Source organism: Neopelma chrysocephalum, unplaced genomic scaffold (genome assembly GCF_003984885.1).
Source record: "Neopelma chrysocephalum unplaced genomic scaffold, ASM398488v2 Primary Assembly neopelma1_23b, whole genome shotgun sequence".
Taxonomy (NCBI): Eukaryota; Metazoa; Chordata; class Aves; order Passeriformes; family Pipridae; genus Neopelma; species Neopelma chrysocephalum.
In genome coordinates, this window is record NW_020897692.1 from 2811713 (window position 1) to 2833476 (window position 21764).

At 37.6% G+C, this 21764-nt stretch overlaps 1 long non-coding RNA gene across 1 annotated transcript in view; it reads left to right on the forward strand.

Annotated features, from left to right (window-relative positions):
* The window catches only part of LOC113973147, a 32837-nt gene extending 11341 nt beyond the window's left edge, over nt 1–21496 (forward strand). The window contains exon 4 of the long non-coding RNA XR_003536155.1: nt 21354–21496. This is a non-coding gene — a long non-coding RNA (uncharacterized LOC113973147). The remainder of the gene's footprint in view (nt 1–21353) is intronic.
* The last annotated feature ends 268 nt before the right edge of the window (nt 21497–21764 follow it).

Here is a 21764-nt window from a genome sequence, read left to right on the forward strand (position 1 = left end):
CTCTGTATTTGATTTTGATCCTCAACTTTTTGCAAAGATCAATGCAACTTTATACATTTCAATTACTTATATTCTGTCACTTCTGGTAATGCAAAATTATTAGTTATCAAAATTGGTGTAAATTCTTAATTTCTATCAAAGTACGGAGAACTGTCACTGCACTGTGTTCATATAGCAATATATACTATGCTATTCATTTTTCATGATGTGAAATATTAGTTAGATCATATTTGTAGAATTACAGTCCATATAAATGATGACTCCAATTCTTAAGTGATTTCAGATAATAGATTACAGAATAACAGAATATTCTGAGTTGGAAGGGAACCATTAGAATCATCGAAGTCTAATTCCTGTTCCTGCCACAGAATCATCCCCAGGCATGACACCATGAGCTTGAGAGTATTGTCTGAATGCTTCTTGAACTCTGTCAGGCTTGGTGTTGTGACCACTTCCCGGGAGCCTGTTCCAGTGCCCAAACACCCTCTGGGTGAAAAACCTTTTTCTAATATCCAGCCTAAACCTCCCCTGACACAGCTTCAGGCCATTCCCTTGGGTCCTCTCACTGGTCACCACCGAGAAAAGTGTCTGTCCCTCCTTTTCCCCTCATGAGGAAGTTTTAACTGCAATGAGGTCTCCCCTCAGTCTCCTCTTCTCCGGGCTGAACAGACCAAGTGTTTCCTAATGGTGTTAAGTTCTGCACATAAATCTCCTAGGTTAAGTTACCTCTCCTCAAATATGAAAGAATGGCCACTGCTGTCCTGTCAACCTCGACAATGGGTCTTTACAGTTTTCTGTTTCCACAGCAACATATCTTATTAAATCCATAATTTAATTTCAAATGCTCTTGCTTTTCTGTGAACTCCTTCAAATTCATAGGGATCTCTTTTAGTGATCCTGGGAGATGAGCATGTGCTATCAAAATCCCATGCCTTCTTCTTCCATAATGTGCTGCATTTGTGAATACAAACCTAAATTGTACAAATCAGTTTGGCAGCCATATCATGTTGCCAACTTCTGTCTCATTCACTTTTAGATTTCACCCTTGGGACTTCTCTATCATTAATCTTACCTAGACCTCTCCACAAGACTGACTATTTCTGTATCTGTTTTTAATTGGGTTTCCCCAGGTGTATTAGGATGATTTTCTTTTCCTTTTGGAAGAAGCAGCTCATTTTGCTGCTTTTGCGCAGATTTCTAGTCTTTCCAGGTCTCTTTGTGTCATCTCATTTAACTCATTGCTTTTCACAGCTTCATTCAAGAGTGTTTTCAAATTACTGTTCTGTTCACTCTAGCTACCCAGTCATCCCCAAAGAGCTAACTGGAACCAGCACTAACTGATCTCCAAAGCCAATCAGTAGGCCATTAACTTTCACTCCTATTTGGGATTTGTTAACCACATGATAATCACTTTTACTACCCCATTTGGATGATTCCTCAAAGCAATTTTTTCCCCGTATTCTTTCTCATTTCCAAGTATAAATGAAGTCATTCGATACCTGTGTGCTGAAATTGGCAGCATGCCTCTTAGTCTGTCTTCCAACATGGTGGTATAGAGCACATTTCAGTTTCATCACTGAGAATTTTACATGTCCCTTGGCCTCCATTCCTTGTTTGCAACTAGGTATTGGAAAAACAGTAAGATGAATACAGTAATGGAAACCTAAAATGAAAGTTAGCAATCATAAATTTATTATCTTCATTATCAGTCTATGACTGCAAGGGATGATGCAATTGCTGGATTTTGCAGTAGAAAAATGTCTTCTGTGTCCAAAATATCCATTATATATTTCTAGTTATTCCTGGATGATTAAACTACAAATGGGGAAGAAATAATGTGATTTGCATAATAATCTGAATGACTGATTGTTTATTTTTGCATATCTGTGAATGGTAATAGTTATTTATTTATTTATTGTTAAAAAATAATTTTTTCCTGACATTTAAGTGAGACAAAGCTTGAATTCCAAATGACTTTTGTGCTCTTCAGCTGGAACACTTGCAACATAAAGAACTTATTAAAAGGCAGAAAAATGTGGAAGATTTTTTTGATTGAATAATTCGTCTTTTATCTGATTAATATTAATTGCTCATAAAATTTTAAATGGCTACATAGAAAGAGGTGAATCAAATCAAGTGAGATTTGAACTAATAAAAGGCATCTGTCCTGTAAAGTCAAATTTTATTTAATCTGTTAGTGTACCAGATTGTATGGTTGTATTCTGCAGTTTTAGAGTTACTAATTTTATCCAAAATCCATATAGGCTGGTTTTCATCTGTGAGTGCTTCAAATTTGAGACATGTCACTTGTATCTGGCATTCTTCAGTTTAATTCCTGCACTGGAATGAAAAGGCACAAAATGTCTTGTGCTATATTATAATGTGAAAATTATATCAGATGCTATAAACAATTTTATTTTTTTTATCATCATCAAAGTCATGGTTTAGGTTCTGATCTGCCGCAAGGTTGTGTGATGCCTTGTTGTAAAGCAATAGTGATTATAGACTAGACTGCCCATACTCATTTTTGGTTATTATCTGCATGTGGAGTGTTTTCATTATCTGCATGCTGGAAATACCCTGAATCGAATAAGCATCTTCTGCTGTTTGATTTGTGCCTATGTATGTGTGTATTTGTAGAATTCCAGAATAGCATGTAGTCAAATGTGAAATTCACCTCACAGAAACAATGTACTGTCAGGAACATCAGTTTCTACAAAACCTTTTAATTGCCAAGAAACCATCAAAACATTCATAGCAACCACTGTCAGGGTGGCTGACCAAGTGAAAAAGTCTGCTGTGAGCTCTGTTACTATGGATATATATGAAAGACATGCAGGAGTTTCTAGTTAAGCTTCATTTCTTATTAATTCCAGACCTTAGCTATGTTGCTTATAGCCAAACAGGTCTTTGATTGCTGCATCAGCCTCATTCATCAGCTGCACAAGGCCAATAAAAGGACAGAGAAAATGAGTAGCTGATAATTCCCAAGGGGAGAGGAATTCTTAATTGGGAAGTGTTATGGAAATATGGAAGGGAATAGGAAGATAATCAAGGGTGTGTAATAGACAGAAGCAAAGTGAAACCTTGGATGAAGTAAAAGATGGGTAGCTATATGGCGTTGCTGTAGGATTGAGACGTGCCCGCCTTAAGCACGGTACAAGTGTACTCTTCTCACCTGTGTGGTACAATACCTGAGAATACTCCTCCAGTTCATACTTTGTGTGGAGGAGCAAACTAATCTGCTTTTGATGAGAGGTGGCTTATGAACACTTAAAAATCTGTCTTTTGGGAACTGAATTTCCTAAAATTCCACCTACTGCCTGCTGCAAAACTTTGTAAGAGTGCCTCACAATCTTTGCGAGGTATGTCAGGCTTTTTTCTTTTTTGTGAGGTGACTGGAAAATAGTGGATATATTAATGATTTATATTTTCTGATCTCTGAGTTGAATGTGTGAAACACTAAAGCATTAGCTCTACTTACGGATGCTATAAAGAAGATTAATTAACTTGTAATGACCACTGATGAGCTGTTTTTCCTTAATGCTTCATTTTTTATAAGAAGATTTAAGTACCTAGCACTTTTTATTCCATGGAGAAAACACAAGGACTTTACTCCCTTCTTTTATTATTTAATATGGGCATGAAAAAAGGCTGATGGCATCCTGCACTGCAATAGGCTGAGTATTGCCAGCAGGTCAAGGTGGGTGATTCTTTCTTCTCTGCTCAGCACTGGTGAGGCTACATGTGTAGTACTATGTCCAGTTCTGGGCTTCCCCCACCAGTAAAGAGAAATGGGCATACTGGAGAGTCTCGTGATGGGCCACAAAGATGATTATAGGACCATATAGGACCTCTCCTATGAGGAAAGCCTGAGAGAATGGGGACTGTTTAGTCTGGAGAAGGAATGCTCAAGGGGATCCTGTCAATGTATAGAACTATCTGATGGGAGGGTGCAAAGAGGATGGAGTCAGGCTGTTATCAGTATTGCCCAGTGAAGGACCAAAAGCAATGGACACGATCTGAAACACAGGATGCTCCCTCTGAACATCAGCAAACACTTTTTGCCACTGTGAGGATGACCAAATGCTGGGAAAGGTTGCCCAGAAAGACTGTGGAGTCTCCATTATAGAGATGGATGCACAGAACCCATCCGAACATGATATTGGGCAACCAGCTTTAGGTGGCCCTGCTTGAACAGGGGGTTTGCACAAGTTGACCTCTGGACGTCCCTTCTAGCCTCAGCTACTCTGTGATCCTGTGGTTAAACTAGAGTGGTATTTGTGAGGATGGGATTTTGGGAGAGTTAGAACAGACTTCTACCCAGAGATGATAAACAAATGCTGAAATTCCTCTAATGGGATATGGTATATGACTTTTGCACCTCTGAAAAAGAAATCCACAAATACTTCAAAAATGAAAAGTTTGGCGTGGCAAGAAATAAGGGATTTCCAGTATGTGTAAAAGGTCTTACAGATCCTACTAATTTAATGACTATTATCACAAGTATTCATTTATCCTGTGTCCTCTCATTAATTTAAACTCTTCCGGTTACTTCCTTCTGCTTCACCAACCAAGGAATGAAAAGTGAAAAATCCCAACAACAGGTTACTGGATTTCTATCAAAAATAGAATTGATCAACCACTGTGTACAGCCGATAGAAGTAGTACTCTTCTATGAAGACTTGCCTCTTGATTCTCTTCCTTAGCAAATCCTGCCCAGAACATTATAGTAGTGAGTAACCAGACTAAACCAGTTCATATCAGAATAGCTTTATCATTGTTCGTGTGCTGAAAGCTTTAAGAAGCTAAAAGGATGCCCAAGTATAAAAGTAGCTCACAATGAGGAAGCACAGAATGGCCAAAACAAAGGACCAGCTGGCTGGAGTCCTGTTCCTGCTATCCAGTAGCATATGACACTACAGGAGAGACCCAACTGTCTACTACTCCTTGTTAATCTGCCCTGAGAAACTTGAAAAGGCGTAGAATTTGATAAAGGTTAATAAAACACATAAAGCTGACTCTAACTGAAGGGTGCTACCTATTGTATTTAAGTACATAGACCTTTCAATTCAGGCAGAAGGAAGATACTCCTGGAGACTTCAGGTTTGTAAGGGTAAAGATGCAGGTTCTGACAACCTGAATTCCATTTCAGGCTCATTGTATGGCTTCCTACTAGCCACTCATCTCTGATGACCTACCAGTGGGGAACAGAAAATGCTGTGTAGGAGAATTGCAGTGTAATGTACACCACCAGAATCTGTGCTCATGTAAAAGTCCTAATGTTTCAGAAGTCCTAAAAAGACATAAACCCTGAAGTCAAAAAAGGAAAAAATCAGTCATGGAAGAGGTGCATGATAGCATCACATTAACTCAGAATAAATACATGCCGTACTTACTAGAAGATCATTTGTCTTAGAGAGAGAATGTCAGACAAAAAGTTTATTCTGAGGGGAAAAAAGGAAGATAGAAACATCTTTAGCAATCTGTGTTTGTGATTTGTGGTTTGCTGGAGGTAAAACCCAATGTTTGCAAGGAAAGACACATGATGTGACAATTCTATGATAAAAAAATGGAGTAAAGAGAAACTGAACAAACAATACATTTTGATTTTTTTAAAAACCTAAATGTCAGGCTCTATTTCTGTCACCAGGGCTGATAATTTTGCTGGTGCTTGCTGAACAAAGGTTCATTGTTCACTTATAGAACAAAAAATATAATTGAGCAAACCTAGAGAGAGCAGAGATAGAAAGGAGATTTTTTTTGCCTTTGCCTCTGCATTCTCCATCTTCAAACAGGGAAGTATGTAAAACTGGAGAAGAAGCCTAATATTTTTTAACTTCCCAACATGAAAGTGTTACAGGGCATCCAGCCACTAGTTTGGGAACAGGGCCTCAGAGAAGGACCATCAGTGGCTTATCCCAGCTGAGGAGCTGATGTGCTGCATTGCTGTTTTCAAAGTTCGGTGAACAACTTAGAGATAGGTACTGCTGTCTCACAGCTGTACACCCAAATAGACAGCAGCAACTTGAGAAAGGGCACTGTTGTGATGAAACTGCAATTTGCACATGTGATTGCTTGTTGCATTCAATGAAACATCACCTGCCAGTTGGAGTTCCATGTTCCTCCTAACTGTGAGTAATATTTTATGACCTCAAGTTAGATCCTACCTTTGGATAAAACAACACCATTCCTGGTCAATTCTTAGTATTTTACCTTCTTTCGCTTCCCTGTGGTACTACTGTGGTTTTATACTACTAATCATTTGTGATTACTGTTTATGTTTTTCAGGTATCTGAAATACGCTGATACACTGTTTTGTCAGCTTGAGACAAGAACTGGAGAAAGTATTAAAGAGGCTTTGCACTTATTTATAATGCCCTGCGGTACTTCTCAATTCTTAGTTAATGCTTTAAATAGTAATGGTTCAAAGTGTTGGTAGTTTCAAAAAGTCATGTGAGTTTCAAACACTCATACAGTAGTTAATCACCTTACATATAACAATCTCACAAGTGTATGGTGTAATCATAAATCATTATATTCTTATGTTTTCTCTATTTTTGCTGTTTATGGTTGTTTTATGAATCAGTCTGTGTCCCAAGTACAGACACAGCAAGAGAAATTGTAGATCCACTAAATGATATTGAGAGACTGTTTTGTGGTAAACCTTTACACCAAAATTTTTTTTCTTTTTTTTTGGAGATTGACACTTCCAAATGAGCTTGTGGCATTTCCAGAGAGGTTCCATGAATTTTTTTTCATATCAGCTGCTATTCAGCTGGTACTAAAGAAAGGAAGTCATGTACTGATAATGTGAAGGGGATTACTAAATTATTGGTCCATAAGGAGAACCAAAGATACTGAAAATTGACAACACTGGTGCTTGCTTGTTTACCCTCTAGTAAACTTTGCAATAATTACAAATTCTGGAAAAGTGTTAGAGAATGTAACCAACAGCTTGCAGAAGCAAGCTGTTGAAAGGCGGACTGAGAAGCCAACATGTGCTGGCTACAGTTGCAGAATATATCTAAGTCTTAATAAAGAGGCAATGGGCCATAAGAAGAAAAGATCTTCTTATGTATTACTTAACATGTCATGCAAGAATGTGGCAATTTTCAGTTGTGTGATATTCATGCTTAGGAAGAGACTGTGATAAACAATTGATAAACAGTCCTGAGGAAGAAAAAAAACATGCAACTTCAGATGAACCATAGATTTAAATATCTATACATAAAAGCAATGGATGCAAGAGTTGTGTGCGTATACAGACCTCCCTGTGATAAAGATTTTTAAAAATTGAGATAATACCTTTTATATATTTTGATGAGAGAAAAAAATAAAGCAAATAAGTGGAACATCATTTTTAGAAATGGTACCTGAACACAGGAGAGAGCGATTTGATGAGTTCTGAGACAAAAACTGCGGATCAAAAAATGTTCAAAAAACGTGCATGGTTAAGAACTTTACTAGTCCTATATGATTTCAGAGAAAGAAATCCCTAATCAAAGGCTGAATCTCTTGTGGAGCTTGTGAATCCAGCTTACTAGGGAGATTTATGACAGGAGAAGCTTTATCTCCGTAGAGATATTTCCAATTGAATTTCAGTGTAAGCACTAAAGTAAAACGGCATCAGTTTGGAACAAGAGTATTAAGCTAAAGGAAGGCAAGAAATAAGACAAAGATAGAATAACAGAGAAAATAACCCTCATAGGCTAGCATGCTGGAAAGACCATCAAAAAATTCAGGAAGAAAAAGCACACAGAAGAGGGAGGGAAACAAATCCAAGTAAAATCCCAAATTGCAGATAGCCTAAGGATAAGAAATTCTGTATGTATCCTAAATGAAAATGTGGAGCTATATATTGCACAGAAGCACATGTCTAGCAAATCTATATGTTTTCAGGGCACAGACTTTGCTGCCAGCATTTCCACTGGCATATTTAAGACCAGTTTGGTGATCAGTTAGATTCTTGCTGGATAGTTCATAAAGCTCAGCAGAGGTGGTAAGTGGTAATGTTAGCTTAGAAAAATGTGATGGAATGGTGTTGATATTTTTAAAGCATTACTCTCTAGAAAAATAAACATAATGATAAAAATCTCATATAATAATTTAAAAAAATTACTAGAGTTTGGGAAAACCTTCTTACACAATTTTCCTTACTACAGAATTTTTTTTCAAAAATTTTGTTGTCAGCTACCTTAAGCTTTTATTTTAGAGATAAAAATAAAACTAATTAACAATAAAATATTTTATGTTCATTATGATTTCTATGGAAAAAATACTTGGGATCATACAACACATGTTAATACAGCCTTTGGAGTTCTGCTCTTCTCTGGTAATATTTTCTACAGTTGATGATGACTACTATTTAGAGTCAAGTCTCCTCAACTGAAGACTCATAATGTATTTATCTTTTCACTCCTAGCAAAGAAGTGCTCTTAAAGCATCTGGTTAAATTCCCTGTATAGTTAAGGCAGTGGTGCAGATGGTCTATAGATCTCTCTGAAGAGAGATCTTCATGATCATAGGTTAGGCATGAAGGTAAGCTGGACAATAACTTCTGAAGGCCTTCAGAAACACCCACTCCTTTCCATTCAGTGATTATTATGCTCAAGCACTTAAACAGCATCACTAGGTACCTAAAACTGAGGTTCAAATGACAGGCTTGAATTTGGTTGACTAGACTGCAGGCTAGTTCTCTAGTTTAATGAAAATAGATAGATAAATGTAGGAAAAGTAGTTTTCATGTGTAATACCTGAAGCAAAATCACCTCTGGAAGCTCATCCAGTGGAACCACTGGACAATCCCTATGGGAAATAGATTGACTTTCCAGCTGAATCTATAATTTTTTTTTTCACACCAAAACTCTCTGATGTAGGTTAAAAGTTCATGGGAAGCCAGGCTTCCTCACTGCTGGAGCCTATGAAAGTACACGCTTGTTTGTCATAAGATTGATCCATAGAGTAGTTGACACTAACGATTGAGTATGGCAGAATTACATATATCAGTAATGGGAAAGTGCCTATTCTGTGGAGCAACTTGAGGTGCTACGTTTGTCACTAGAACTAACTGCTGAAACACGATACACTTGAAATGTCTGATATAATTCAAAAAGCTAAAACTCTGTATTTTACAAACTAATACATTTAATTTTGCTGGAAATGTTGAAGGCTAATAACTTGTTCCTAGGCTACAGGATTGCAATCTGAGATCATGAACACAGAAGTAATGTTACCTAACTTTGAAAATTGTTAGACTGAAACATTATTTCTCTTGAAGCCATCAAATCTTCACTTAGAGACAGTGAGGGAAGATGAATTCGCCTTTTCCCCAGTGTTTAGATTGTTACAAATATAAGATTTTTTCCAGTTTGAATGCGACTTAATTTTTCTGTTAGATTTGAGACACCTTTAGTAATCATTATTTTTCAGTAACGCACATAGAACCTGAGCCAGTCATCTTCCTTCTGAACAGGGGCTGCATCCACCCTCTACTGCAGTAGTTGACTCAGACAGTGGGAATCCTAAGCCCTGTTCACGGCTTCTATGTCCACAAAACAGTCTCTCCTATATATATGGCGCTTCACACATATTTTAGTGTAATGTATCCTGCCTGAATGGACTCAGTTTACTGAGCAATTTACCAAGTGTGATGGTGTTTCATCATCATTATTTAGCATTCCACTTATTTTTGTATCTATTGATATGATTTTATCAGCGGGAGTATTATGTTATTTTCATACCACTGAAAAAGATACTGATTAGTGTCAGCTATATTGTCAGATTCCACAGAATTTCCATAGAAAGTAGACATTGGCTGGTATATTTAAAGGTCTTTTGCACTGGATTATATTGATATATTGGAATTAATAATCCTTCATAGATTGTGCTGGTTTTGATGAGAATTTTGCAGAGAGGTTTCTCAGATTCAGGAATGTGTAATGAAAACTAAAAATAACAATTCCTTTCCAGAATATTGAGAAACACACCTCTTAGGAATTTGGAGAGTCTAAGTTCAGATTTATCTCTCTTTTTTTTTTAAATTCATCTTAAGAATTGGATTTCAACCCAGATTATCCATACCTCAAATGAAATCTCTTATCACACTGTAGTCATTCTTAAAATGGTCTTGATTCCTGCTTTTTGTTTTATATATAGAGCTAAATATTCACTGAGTGAGAGGAACAATGTCCTCTCTGGTGCAAAGCTTTAATTTTGTAGCAGTTTTTACCACAAAATGCTGATGCTTTTGCATTGCACTGCACATGTCAGAGACAGGAAAACCCTCTCTACTCTGTTTCTGAAGAAGCACAAGGCGATGGTATCTACTGATGGTTTATCAGTTGGATGATTAGTTCATTGCTCATACAGATGGCTAATTTTTAAATTGAAATGTTATATGTCAATACTTAATTATTCAATTATACTTTTGCAGTTATCTTTATCAGTCCAATCTGTAATTTCAACCAAAAGGGAATCTTATTTGTTTGACAAGATCTATTTTCATTCTAGCCACACCAAGTGACATTAAATGTACTCTTATAATTTAATTCTCTCTTACCTGCATCTTGTTCCAACCTTTTCAAAACAGCAAAGGCGAGGGACGTGATTAAGAAATGATGAATTACTTTATTACATCAAATGGGAAACATGATGCAATAGAGGGTGAAATTGCTTGTAAAAGAATGCAGCGTAATGAAAGAGACATGACTCATTCACGATCTCAACTACATTTTCAAACACAAACGAGAAAATAAAACCAAAAAACCCATCACAAGCAAGAAAAATATCCTGTTCATTTTTGGGAAAGAAATTTGGTGTTCAAAAAGCAACAGTGCAGGACATGTAACAAAGAGCATAAAAAGACCTCTCATCTCCAGTTTTCATACTGAACTGATTAGAAGATTATCTTTCTTTGCCTTTTTTGTTAAGTGGTGATAAAGCATAAAGCAATACCTCAGTGACCCTTGGTTCTCAACATGCCCTCAATTTTATTATGCTGTGATATGTAATAGTTTTTTTTCTGATATAATTCTGTAGAGCTCACATAAATGGTTTGCTCAGATGAATTAACTGCTTTAAATCAGTTAGTAATTTAGCCTGAAATAGATTGTTCCAGTTACAGAGTTATCAAACATCAGAATACTCCAGCCACATTGCCTGACATCCTGCCATCTGACTTTTTTAAATAGTCCAGCTATTAATGCCTTTCTGAAGCAGTGCCTTGTGTAAAGTCTCTACACAATCAAAGAATCAAAGTAAAAAAGTTTGTCATTTTTTATAACTATCTCACATTTTCCTGCAATAGTTAAAATCATCAACTTGCATCACACCAGGAGATGGACAGGAAAATTTTGTTTTGTTTCTTTCAGCTAAAGGAGACCAACTTCTACACAACATAAATTTTCTATAAAACCATGGGTTTATGTTGTTGATTTAAAAAAAAATCCATTAGGAATACTTAAACACTCCTTTTTGCCAAATTTGAAATACTAGCTTCAATTCAGCATTGATCTAGATCTCCTCCTGTCAGTGAAATTTCATAACATCTGTCCATTAGGTGCTTGGAGTCCTGCCTCCAGGCGTTCTGGTAGTCTATGTTCCCCAGATGGATCATAACTCCCACGATTCCATATAGTAGCCTTTTGACTGAATATGTGAAGTATGAGTGTCAGTACATTGTGAAAGATGAAGTCCTGACACTGAGCACTGCTTATGAAGTAGATTATGAGCTGCTGATGGTACAGCTCCTGTGAGACCATGTGGGATGACAGATAATCCAATTTAATGTCAAACTGACTTATAACACAATATTTAGCTATTTTTGAATCAGAGTTTTTTTGAACTTTTTGATGAGAAAAAACCCTCAATATTTTGACATTCATTTGGAATGAGAAGTTGCTTTTCCAAAGGATTAGAAATTCAAACTTTTGCTTATATTATTTTTGCAGTATAATGTGATACTGCAAAGGCCACAGAACCCTACTGAAAAGGCAATCTGACTCACAGACTACCTTAGATCATCTTATTCCTTTCTTCTCTATCATCCCACGAATGTTTTTTTCAATATTGTCTTCCTCCTACTACTTAAGGGATGAATTTTGCAATCTTTATAAAAAACATCTTTGGTCAGTGATAGTAACACAACCACATTTGAAACACTGTAAGGGAAACTACGATAAGATGGTCTGAACTTAATTCAAAACTACTACATCCCTTTTGCTTCCTAACTAGTAACTCTTAGTGGGAAATTGGGCTTGTGTGGTCATTCCCAATTTAAATGATAAATGAGCTACTATTCACAGAAAAAAATTAGTACAGCTTGATCACAGAGAAAGGGTCCAAAGAAGTCTAAAGAGCCTTGCTGCAGGATAATGACTGTCAAATAGAGATAACTGGCTGTCAACAAATAACATTAACAGTTCCTATTTAATGAATAGTAACTTGAACTACAGTGTGACACTGCAGGGATTAAAAAGCTCAACACTTGCACAATCTACAGCTCTTGTTTTTGGAGTTTGACTTCAATTTGCAGTTTTGACTGCTGGATCAGTTCATAAGTTAAAGGGCCAAAGTCTTCTGACAACAGTAGCTTTATATAGTTTGGTATAAGAAAGGAAAAAACATTCCTTTAAAATGAACCTGCCTTTGTAGCTTCACTCAAAAATTTCAGGCATTAAGTAAAAGAAATTGTATTTTCATATGGAAATTGGAGCATTTGGATTTTTTTCTAATGTTACTTTAAAAAAAAAAGGAATTCTTTAATTCCATCATCTAGCATATGTAAAGCTTTATAGTTCCCGAGAGTATTATATATTTTTAGATATTTCTATCCAGATTCCACATAGAAAATGCTTGCTTGTCAGCTGCTCTTGGCTTCCCCCACAAAAAAGAAAATATAACCTGTGGCCAATTTTAGCTACATTTGACAGACAAAGATATGAAAGGTATATGTTATGATTGTCATGAAATAGAAAGATAAGAAGAAAGTGAACCAGAGTAGTTCTCCAGTAAAGGAAAGGGCAAAGCCACAGATGAAATTTATTAAAGACACCAAAAGATCTACATGGAAGAAGTAGGTAGGAATGGACTGCAGGAAAAGCTTTTCTCAAAATTCATGTTTTCAGTACATATTGGCTTATCCAAGGACAGACCCACGGGAAACCTGTTCTAGCTTCAGGTTTGTCTTGATATGGGAAGACATGGAAAAGTTTTATTCAGGCTTCTGGGACAACACTTAGAAATTTTCTGTATAAAGTTGTCCCAGTTAGTTTCACAATTCTCCAAGGCCAAGAAGCATAGTGTGTCCTGGTCAGTGTCTGGGTATTACGGGGAGCAGGAAGAAGGGAAGGAGCAGGGAGTCTGCATGGCAAAAGCACCACTCTGCAAGAGGTCCCGATGGTTATGAGCAACTTTCTCATGCCTATCATTTTAAAGGGCTGATTAAACCTGAGACATTTCACACCAGCTGCCCGAGAGGATGACGGTTGCTCAGCAGCTTCTATCTCAGGCACCAAGAGCTGAGTTTCCAGTGATGTTCATTGTAAAAGCATCAACACAAAAGTGAAAAGCCTTCAAAGTGTTTTATCCCATCTATATCATCTTATCTATTATCTTTGCACACTACACATCTCTATGGCTGTGGATATAAATCAAGCACTGCAGATGAAAATGGAGTTGAAATTAAAGTGCCCCTCAAAAAAAAAACAAACCAAAAAACATCAACACCAACCACCAAAAACAAACCCCACCAAAAAAAAAAGAAAAAAAACTCTGCTGCCTGCAAATATCCTTGGGCAGTGGGAGCCCATATCCTCATTTTGACAGAAAGAAACCACCACATGAATTCCTGTGTATTGCGTTTTTCCACCAGTCTTGGGTCTGTGTCTTCCCACATAGAGAGCAAGTTGAGTTAGGCTTTCCTCTCTGGTATTTTATGTAAAGCATTTGGGACTCCATCTAGTAAGAAGCTCATTTTAGTGTGGGTTGAGAACATTCACGACCTCAGTGAATCAGGTCTTTGGTTCTTATTCTACCTTTTAGTCTGGAGAAGTGCAAGAGGAAAATTGTTTAATAATCTGTTCTTCTAGGTCTGTTAAAATGGGAGTCTTGAAAGTTGAAATTATCACGAAATAGAATCTGATTTTTTATTAAATTTGCACCTATCCTTACATTTTTCACCTGTGTAACTAAACTGGGATTTTGTCACACAGTACCATTTTTTTTTTTCTTTTTGTTCTATTCTCACTTCAGGTTTACCTTAAGGAGTCAATAGAGCTCAGACTGGACAGACCATATTTTGCTTTTCTTCTGATTTCTGAGTTTTCTATAAGTGAGAAGTTCTGACACATGAAGAGACTTTATACTTAACAGTATAAAAATTACTGGCACATAGTCAGACATCATCTGCCCTCTCAAGTACATAATACTCTGAGATATATAATGCAGCCTTATGAATGACTTTTGTGTCTAATACTCTGTTACATGCCAATACTTTGACAAGATATGCCAAGTCCTGCACCTGGGGAGGAATAACCCCATGCCCCAGTATACTTTGGAGGCAAATCAGCTGGAAATCAGGTCTAAAGGGAAGGGATGGGGATCCTGGTGCACAACAGTTTGAACATGAGACAGCAATGTGCCCTTGTAGCAAGGAAGGCCAACAGCCCCTGCACTGCCAGCAGGATGAGGGAGGCAAGTCTTCCCATCTGCTTAGTGAAACACATCTGGAAAGCTGTGTCCAAGTGTGCCTCCCCAGTACAAGAGACAGATGGGAGAGAGTGCAGCAAAAGGCAGCAAAGAAGATTAAGAGATTGAAGCATCTTTCCAATGGAAGGAGGTTGAGGGCTGGGGTTGTTCAGCTTGAGGAAGGGAAGGCTCAGGGTCAATGCTTGTAAATACCTGATGAGACAGTGTAAGAAGACAAAGCCAGACTCTTCTCAGTGGTGCTCAGTGACAGAAGCAGAGGTGATGGGCACAAACTGAAGCACAGGAAGTTCTATTTAAATGTAGGGAAAATCTTTTTTACTGGACCTATGGGTGTGACTGGCAATCAAAGCATACCAGTCTTTTATTCAGACCTCGTGACTATGCAGATAGAGCATAAAGGAACTATTAGTTATTACAGGAGTTTCTTAGAGAAAGATCTTGATTGTACAACTAGGAGTACTGCTATGGCAGGAAAGGAGTAAGACATTCTTGAAAAAAAAATCTGTGATGGAAAGCAATTATTTCTCCAAGCATAATCAGTGGACATGAACACTACTCGGCATAATTGCTTGTGTACCTAATAGTGCCCTTGCATGCTGTATATTCTTCCTATCTTTTCATTTAGCTGTGTTGGAACATGCTCTCAGGAAGTGTTTTCACCAGGATTTAAACTGTCCATAGTAGGGGTGTCAGGGTCCCATCTTCTGCCCCCAGTCATGTAGTTCCCACATTTGCCTGATGCCTTAAGGTCCATCTGTTTTTTTTTGATTTTTCTAATTTTTATAGGCTTTATAAGTAGTTATATAGTAGAAGTAGATTTAGAAGCAGCAGCCCTTATTCCTTTACCCTTAGCATAGTAACTACACACATTCCACAACCCTATCACTCCATTCCATGCTCTCCATATCAATTCTACCCCTGAATTCCATCAGAAAATGTTTAGTCTCTTGTCAAAGTAGGCCTATTTTGTTCAGAGAACACTTGTACCTTGGCCTAAACCGCAAAAGTACAGTCTAGAACTGGGTGAATATATGCCCCCTGTACTCTGAAGAAGATGATGATTGATGAAAAGAGGGTCTCAAAAAGAAGCCCCTAGCCCCAATTCCCAAGGGGTGGACCAAGGGTGGATCAGGGCAAAAGCCACAGGGTGGAAACATCTGGGATTGGATAGAAATGTTATAAATTGTAACATCTGTACAGAAGGACTGATGCGCGCGTCTTGTAATCTTTATGCCTAGGCACAAATTAAAACCCTTTCCTTATCTCACCTCCAAAACTAAATTGTCTTGGAGTTTTTTTCTCCCTGAATTTTCTTTAGGCAACAGCCTCTGGTGCCACTGCTGCTTGGGAAGCTGTAAGGGTTGGGGAGATAACAGGTTGGGGAATAAGGGGTGCTGCAACTCCCTGGTTTAAACCAACTGCAACTGCACTTGGATATGATGCCCTAACCCTTTAAAGTCATGTTCAGTTGTATGTCAGTCTGAACAATAAAATTTGACGCCAATAAAGACTGAGCAGGCAGGAAAGTTGACATGTGATGTGAAGCCAGTCACAGTCCTTCTTATAACCTGTCATTGCATGCTGGTACGAGGAATGAACCAAATCTTCGTTTTCTTCATCTGCCTCTGACCTCTCCCTGCCTTTCTGTCAAGGCTTTTTCAGTCCACAGTACTCTCACAGCACCTGTATTCTTCATAGCTAAGCCAAGCTTGCTTATATATAAAAATGAACAGTAGTGCAATGCAATATACAATTTTATTGCTATTTTCTAAAATAAATTACTCACGAATATGGAGAGTTTTTTGCACTGTTTGATTAGTACGAATCAGGAAATGTTAACTCTCAAAGAAGTAAGAGGTGAGCCACTTTTTTGTTTTGTATCTTCTGTATCTACACAAAATGAAATCCCACTTTCTCTAAAGCAGGCTGAACTTGAATTTTACTGAAGGGTTCTTGTTTTTTGTAGAATTTATGCTCTGAGATTCCTGTTGCAGAAGCAGTCCAACATAAACAAAGGTTTATTACCATGAAGAGAAAGGCTATAATCTCTCATGTCTCTTTTGTTATGTACTCAGAGTTAAATTGTTACAGTCCCTGCTCCGCAGTGAGGAAAATTAGTTATCTCTTGCTGGTGACAGTAGTTTTCCTCATAAGAACAGATTCAAGATTTCCTATGGATTTGTTTCTTTGTTTTGACATCTAATAAGGGGTGAATTTCATTGCAGTGGAAACACAAATGGGAGACATCTCCTCTACTTGGCTTGTCCTCATCCTGACCTCCAAGCATGTCAGAAGTGAGCATCTTTGAACTTTTGCCTTTTGTTAAGTTTGGTAGAAACTGGTCTCTATGTTCAAATACTTTCAAGGGTAGATACACAGACGAACACAAAGAGACAAGATCACACAAGCCTCTTTCTCTGAAAATGAAGCTGAGAAATGGATGAATCTTGCAAAGGAAAAGCCCACTCTTAGATACTGATCATTAAGACTGGAATAATCCTAATGGCAATGTGGTGATTATTATGAAAGCACTGAGAGGAAGGAACTGACTATGTAAAGAGGAGAAATCTGAGGATGGGCTAGTCCATGGTGCAAAGCATGCTGTGAGAGAAAGGCAAATGATAAGTGGATGATAGTATAATTTCCTTCATTCTTTGGTAGACTTTCACAAAAAGACTAAACACAGTGAGAGAGATTCTTTTGAGACTGGATCTCTCCCACTCTTTCTTTCCTACGAAGAAAGTGAAAATGACACTTTCTCTATTTAGTCTTCTCAAATCACTTCAGATTACCTATATATCTGTGTGTGTGTGGCTTTTGGGTTAAGTGATACCTGCCCACACGCACTGATATATGCATATGCACAGTCAGACTTACATGCAGGCGTGAGGTATGTTTTTCTATGCCAAATATTGTCAGAGACAGATTGCCATTAAAGACTGACAAAGCAAAATGATGATGAACAGCAACAAGGAATATGTTGGCTCATTCTCTTTTAAGCTAAAGTGTTTGATGTTTTGCAGATCTTCAGTTTGTATTTTTATTGATTTTTTCATTACTAATAACGCTGAATTCAATACAGTTTTCAGGTATATATTTAATAAGATATCCTAGTGATATTCTCACTATAGTGTCAGGCATGGTATGGAACTAAAGAACCTTATTTTTTAAAACATGTCCAACCATGTGAAATTAGCACCTAAGAACCAAATTTGATTTTGTCGTTCATGATCGGAGGAAGCTGAAGGGTGAGATGAACTCTTATCCCTAATAAATTAATCTCAAATTGCCTTCATCTGGATTCTGTTTAAGTTTTCTTAAAAAAAGGTCTCCAGATGAATATCTGTAAGTCCTGGGAGAGAAAAGTCAAATTTTAAATCTTCATAATGTAATAGTTTAATATAAACTAGAAAGATACACCTAAATTTTTCCATACAAGGTTACCAGACATTGTTCTTCATATGGAATCATTAGTACTACTGGGAGACTGCTTTCTGTTTTCTTTTGTTCTTTTTTCCTCAGACAACAAAGTCATTACTCCCTGGCATCTAATTCAGTCTCTCTTATTTCCAATTCTGACCCAGAAACTGCATTTTATTGACAGATTATGAGTGTGATTTTGGTCTCTTTTGTTTGCAGTAAATTTTGCTAAAAGAACCAATTCAAGAAAAGGAGTAGATGGAAATTCCATGCCGGTTTGGTGATACGTAGATGTTTCTAAAAATTAATTGTTTTTATTGAAGTTGTAATGAAATTGTAGGATAGACCTAATGAGCCATTCTTGACAGATAGCCATCTGCTGGAAATTTGCCAGAGCTTTTACCAGTTTATTTATCTGATAGACTCCAGCTTTGCCTTCACTTTGGAGCACAAAAACAGTAGTAGTAAAAAAGTAGTCCAAAACAATGGACTACTGGAAGCTGAGGATCTATTCCTGCTTCCAGAAAATTGTGAACTTTCTTTTCTATGAGGGGAAAAAAAGGAATAATTTAAAACACATCTAAATCCTTTTTTTTTTTTTGGTTATGCTTTTGTGCTCTGTTAGGTGTATTTAGTCCTTCTTAGACTGACATTAGCTTGTGCCTTTAAACTCAGTAGTCCCTCTGTCTGACATACAATGAATAAATACAAAGTAAATATTTATATAAAAAGAAGGGATTGCATACATAAACGTCTGTTTTGTCTTGTCAGAGTGTAATGAGGGACAGCTGTTCCCTAAAGAACAGGGAGTTGAGGGGGACACCAGCCCAGGCAACGTCTTCACTGATGGATCTATCTCACAGGGTCTGAGAATGGTGGGACAGGGCTGGGTGCTGGTTACAGGGTCCATCCAGACATGGCAAGTAGTGGGCCAGGTTCAGGATCTAGACAGGAACCCAGATCAGGAACAGAAGTAGGCAGGGCCAGAATCAGGACAGCTGATGCAGCTACTACACACAGCTGAGGGTCCAAACCAGAAAGAAGTTACCTACAGCATGGGAGCTGGGTTCATCCAGTGTGCTGGGACAGACACAGGAGGCTTGTATTCCTGCCATATGGCTGGGTCAGGTGCTGATGACTCCAGGCTGAGCAGAAATGGAGCTCCTGGACCTGTGGGCAGAGAAAAAAACCTCCCCTTGATCTATGTTAGGAGACTGTGAAGCCTATTGGGATCAGATCTGTAGAGCTGGTGCCCAGAACCTGATATCCAAACTGTTGATGTACTAGGGGATTTCACATCAGACAAGGTGTAGTTTGTATGTGTGAACTGCCCATGCTTTAGTAGCTAGAGCACAGGTTCTGCACTTGTGGAGTTCATCTCCCATTTTAATATCACTTGAAAGTGGTTCTGTTCCTGTATTTTGAGTCTGCTTTGCTTTGTGAACTGAAGTATAGTAAGTGTGTACAATCCGGAGATTTGCTTAAAAAATACACTCTTGATTTAAACTAAAATGCTAAAGTAGACCACTCAAATCCTTCTTTAGCTTTATGCTACAGAGTTTTATCTCTGGCAATTTCCTCATGAAGGAGAACAGATAAGGTTTGAGCGTTTTCTCCAGCTTCTCTTATCTCCAGATTACCTCTCTTATTCAGACTTCAGAAATACCATAGAAAAGCACCCAGAAAACACTAATGCAATCTCTGAGACCTCTGGTGCTGCTCAGACAATGCTAGGCTGAAAAGCAATTCCCCTTGGTATAAATATCTCCAACAGACAAACCAATTTAGAAACACAGAGGGAAGCGGAAGCTCTTAACAATGATGAAATCAGGCAAAGTCAGGAGAGACACAAGTGGTGTCTATTCTTTGCTAAAGTTCAGAAAGGCTGCCACCTTTGAACCTTTTAGCTCAGACATCAAGCTTAAAAAGCAGAGTCATGCACAATGGGCCTCTGAGGGTTTTAAATTCTGTGAGTCTCCTGAAGTTTGTTGAACTTCAAAGGCTGAGGTAAGGCGTTATCCTGTTTACTTGGCATGTCTCTGCCAGACCTGCAATCTGACAGTGATCCATCTGGGTGGGTTGTTTTGCAGGCAGACTAACTAACTTATCTTTTCAATTTCTCTGTAATTTATCTGAGTCAGAATGAACTTCATGAGTTTGGCCCAGAAACAAGGCAAAGATTTCAGCCAGCTTCTTCTACTGCAGGCGGTGGCTCACCTTTACTTATTTGCAACCTATGAATTTATTAATTATCCAAATATAAGCAGTGACCTTCTGTGACAGATGGTGAATCATGTCTTACTTCCAGTGCATAAATTAACATTTTAAAAGGCTTTTTAAAGTGCTGTTGACTTTAGCAAGTGAAACATAATAACAAGGATTTGCTGAAGTCTGATGCTGTAAGTTTGGATACATTGAAAATTCATTATCTGAGGAAAAATCTAGTATTATAGTGCTAATAACAAGGACATTGCAAGCTGTCATTTGTTTTAGAATGATGTACGGTTTATGATGTTGAAACTGCCATCACAGAGAAGTCACAATGACTTGCCTTAAAGACGATTTATGAATCCTGACTCTAGAGGAAATAATTTCTCTCACACAGCTTGTTGGAAGTCAGTTCTCTTGGCATTTGCTTTCATCAGGAAGGGTATCTTCTAGCCCTCAAAATTTTGATCTAGAACCTCCTAAATCCCACATCTTTGATTTAATAAAAAAATAAAGTTTCCCATTAATTTGGACATAAAGGGGTTACTTACACTATCTTTCAGCCCATTTTTTTTCATATAATGTTTAAGCAATATTAGCAAAATATGGTAACACTCAATGCCCTAGAAAAAATGTCGATAACTGGGGGGAGCTTAAGTTACATATCTAAGCATGAGTGTGAAGTAGAGGATCCAGTAAATAAATGTAAATATAAATGTAAATGTAAATGTAAATGCCTTGCAGCATTTTCTCTCCCTCTGAAAGAAAGTTACCTTTGCACAATAAGAACAATACACACAGTCTGAGCCCTAAGCAGCTATTCAAACCACAGGGCACAAGTGTTATATACAGCTACTATAGTTTTTTTATTTATTTTCTCCATTTATGTCATATGTGGGATAATGCTTATCATTGTCATCTCTCACACTGAAACAGCAGCCTGCTAAATTTGAACATCAGTGAGAACAGAGAACAACTAAATGCACATTCTTGCCCTTCCCTCACTTCTTTTCCAGCTGCAGGTGGGAGGATCTTTCTCTTGGATATGGAGAAGTTGCTTGATGAGATTTGGATTCTTTTTCTTCAACTGAAACTACTTCTTTGTATGAAACACTGAGATACTATCATGAAATGGTGATATGTGAAGACCGGAAGAAGCACAGAGGATGTTAAGTATTGTTATATTTAAATAAAGCAACTCAGAAAGAAAGTATTTGCATGAATGTAAGACTATTCAGCCTCTCTCTTCATCCCACATCCAAAGTAAGAAAATTCAAATTCTAACAAAGAGCTAAGATATCTCATTAAATTGCAGAGCAAGAAATCTCAATAGAATCGGAGTACATTGTACATTGTGTATAAGATGTGGAGAACTCAAGAAATCCTCATAAATTCTTGCATTCCTTTTCCTCTGTAGAAGTGCACCC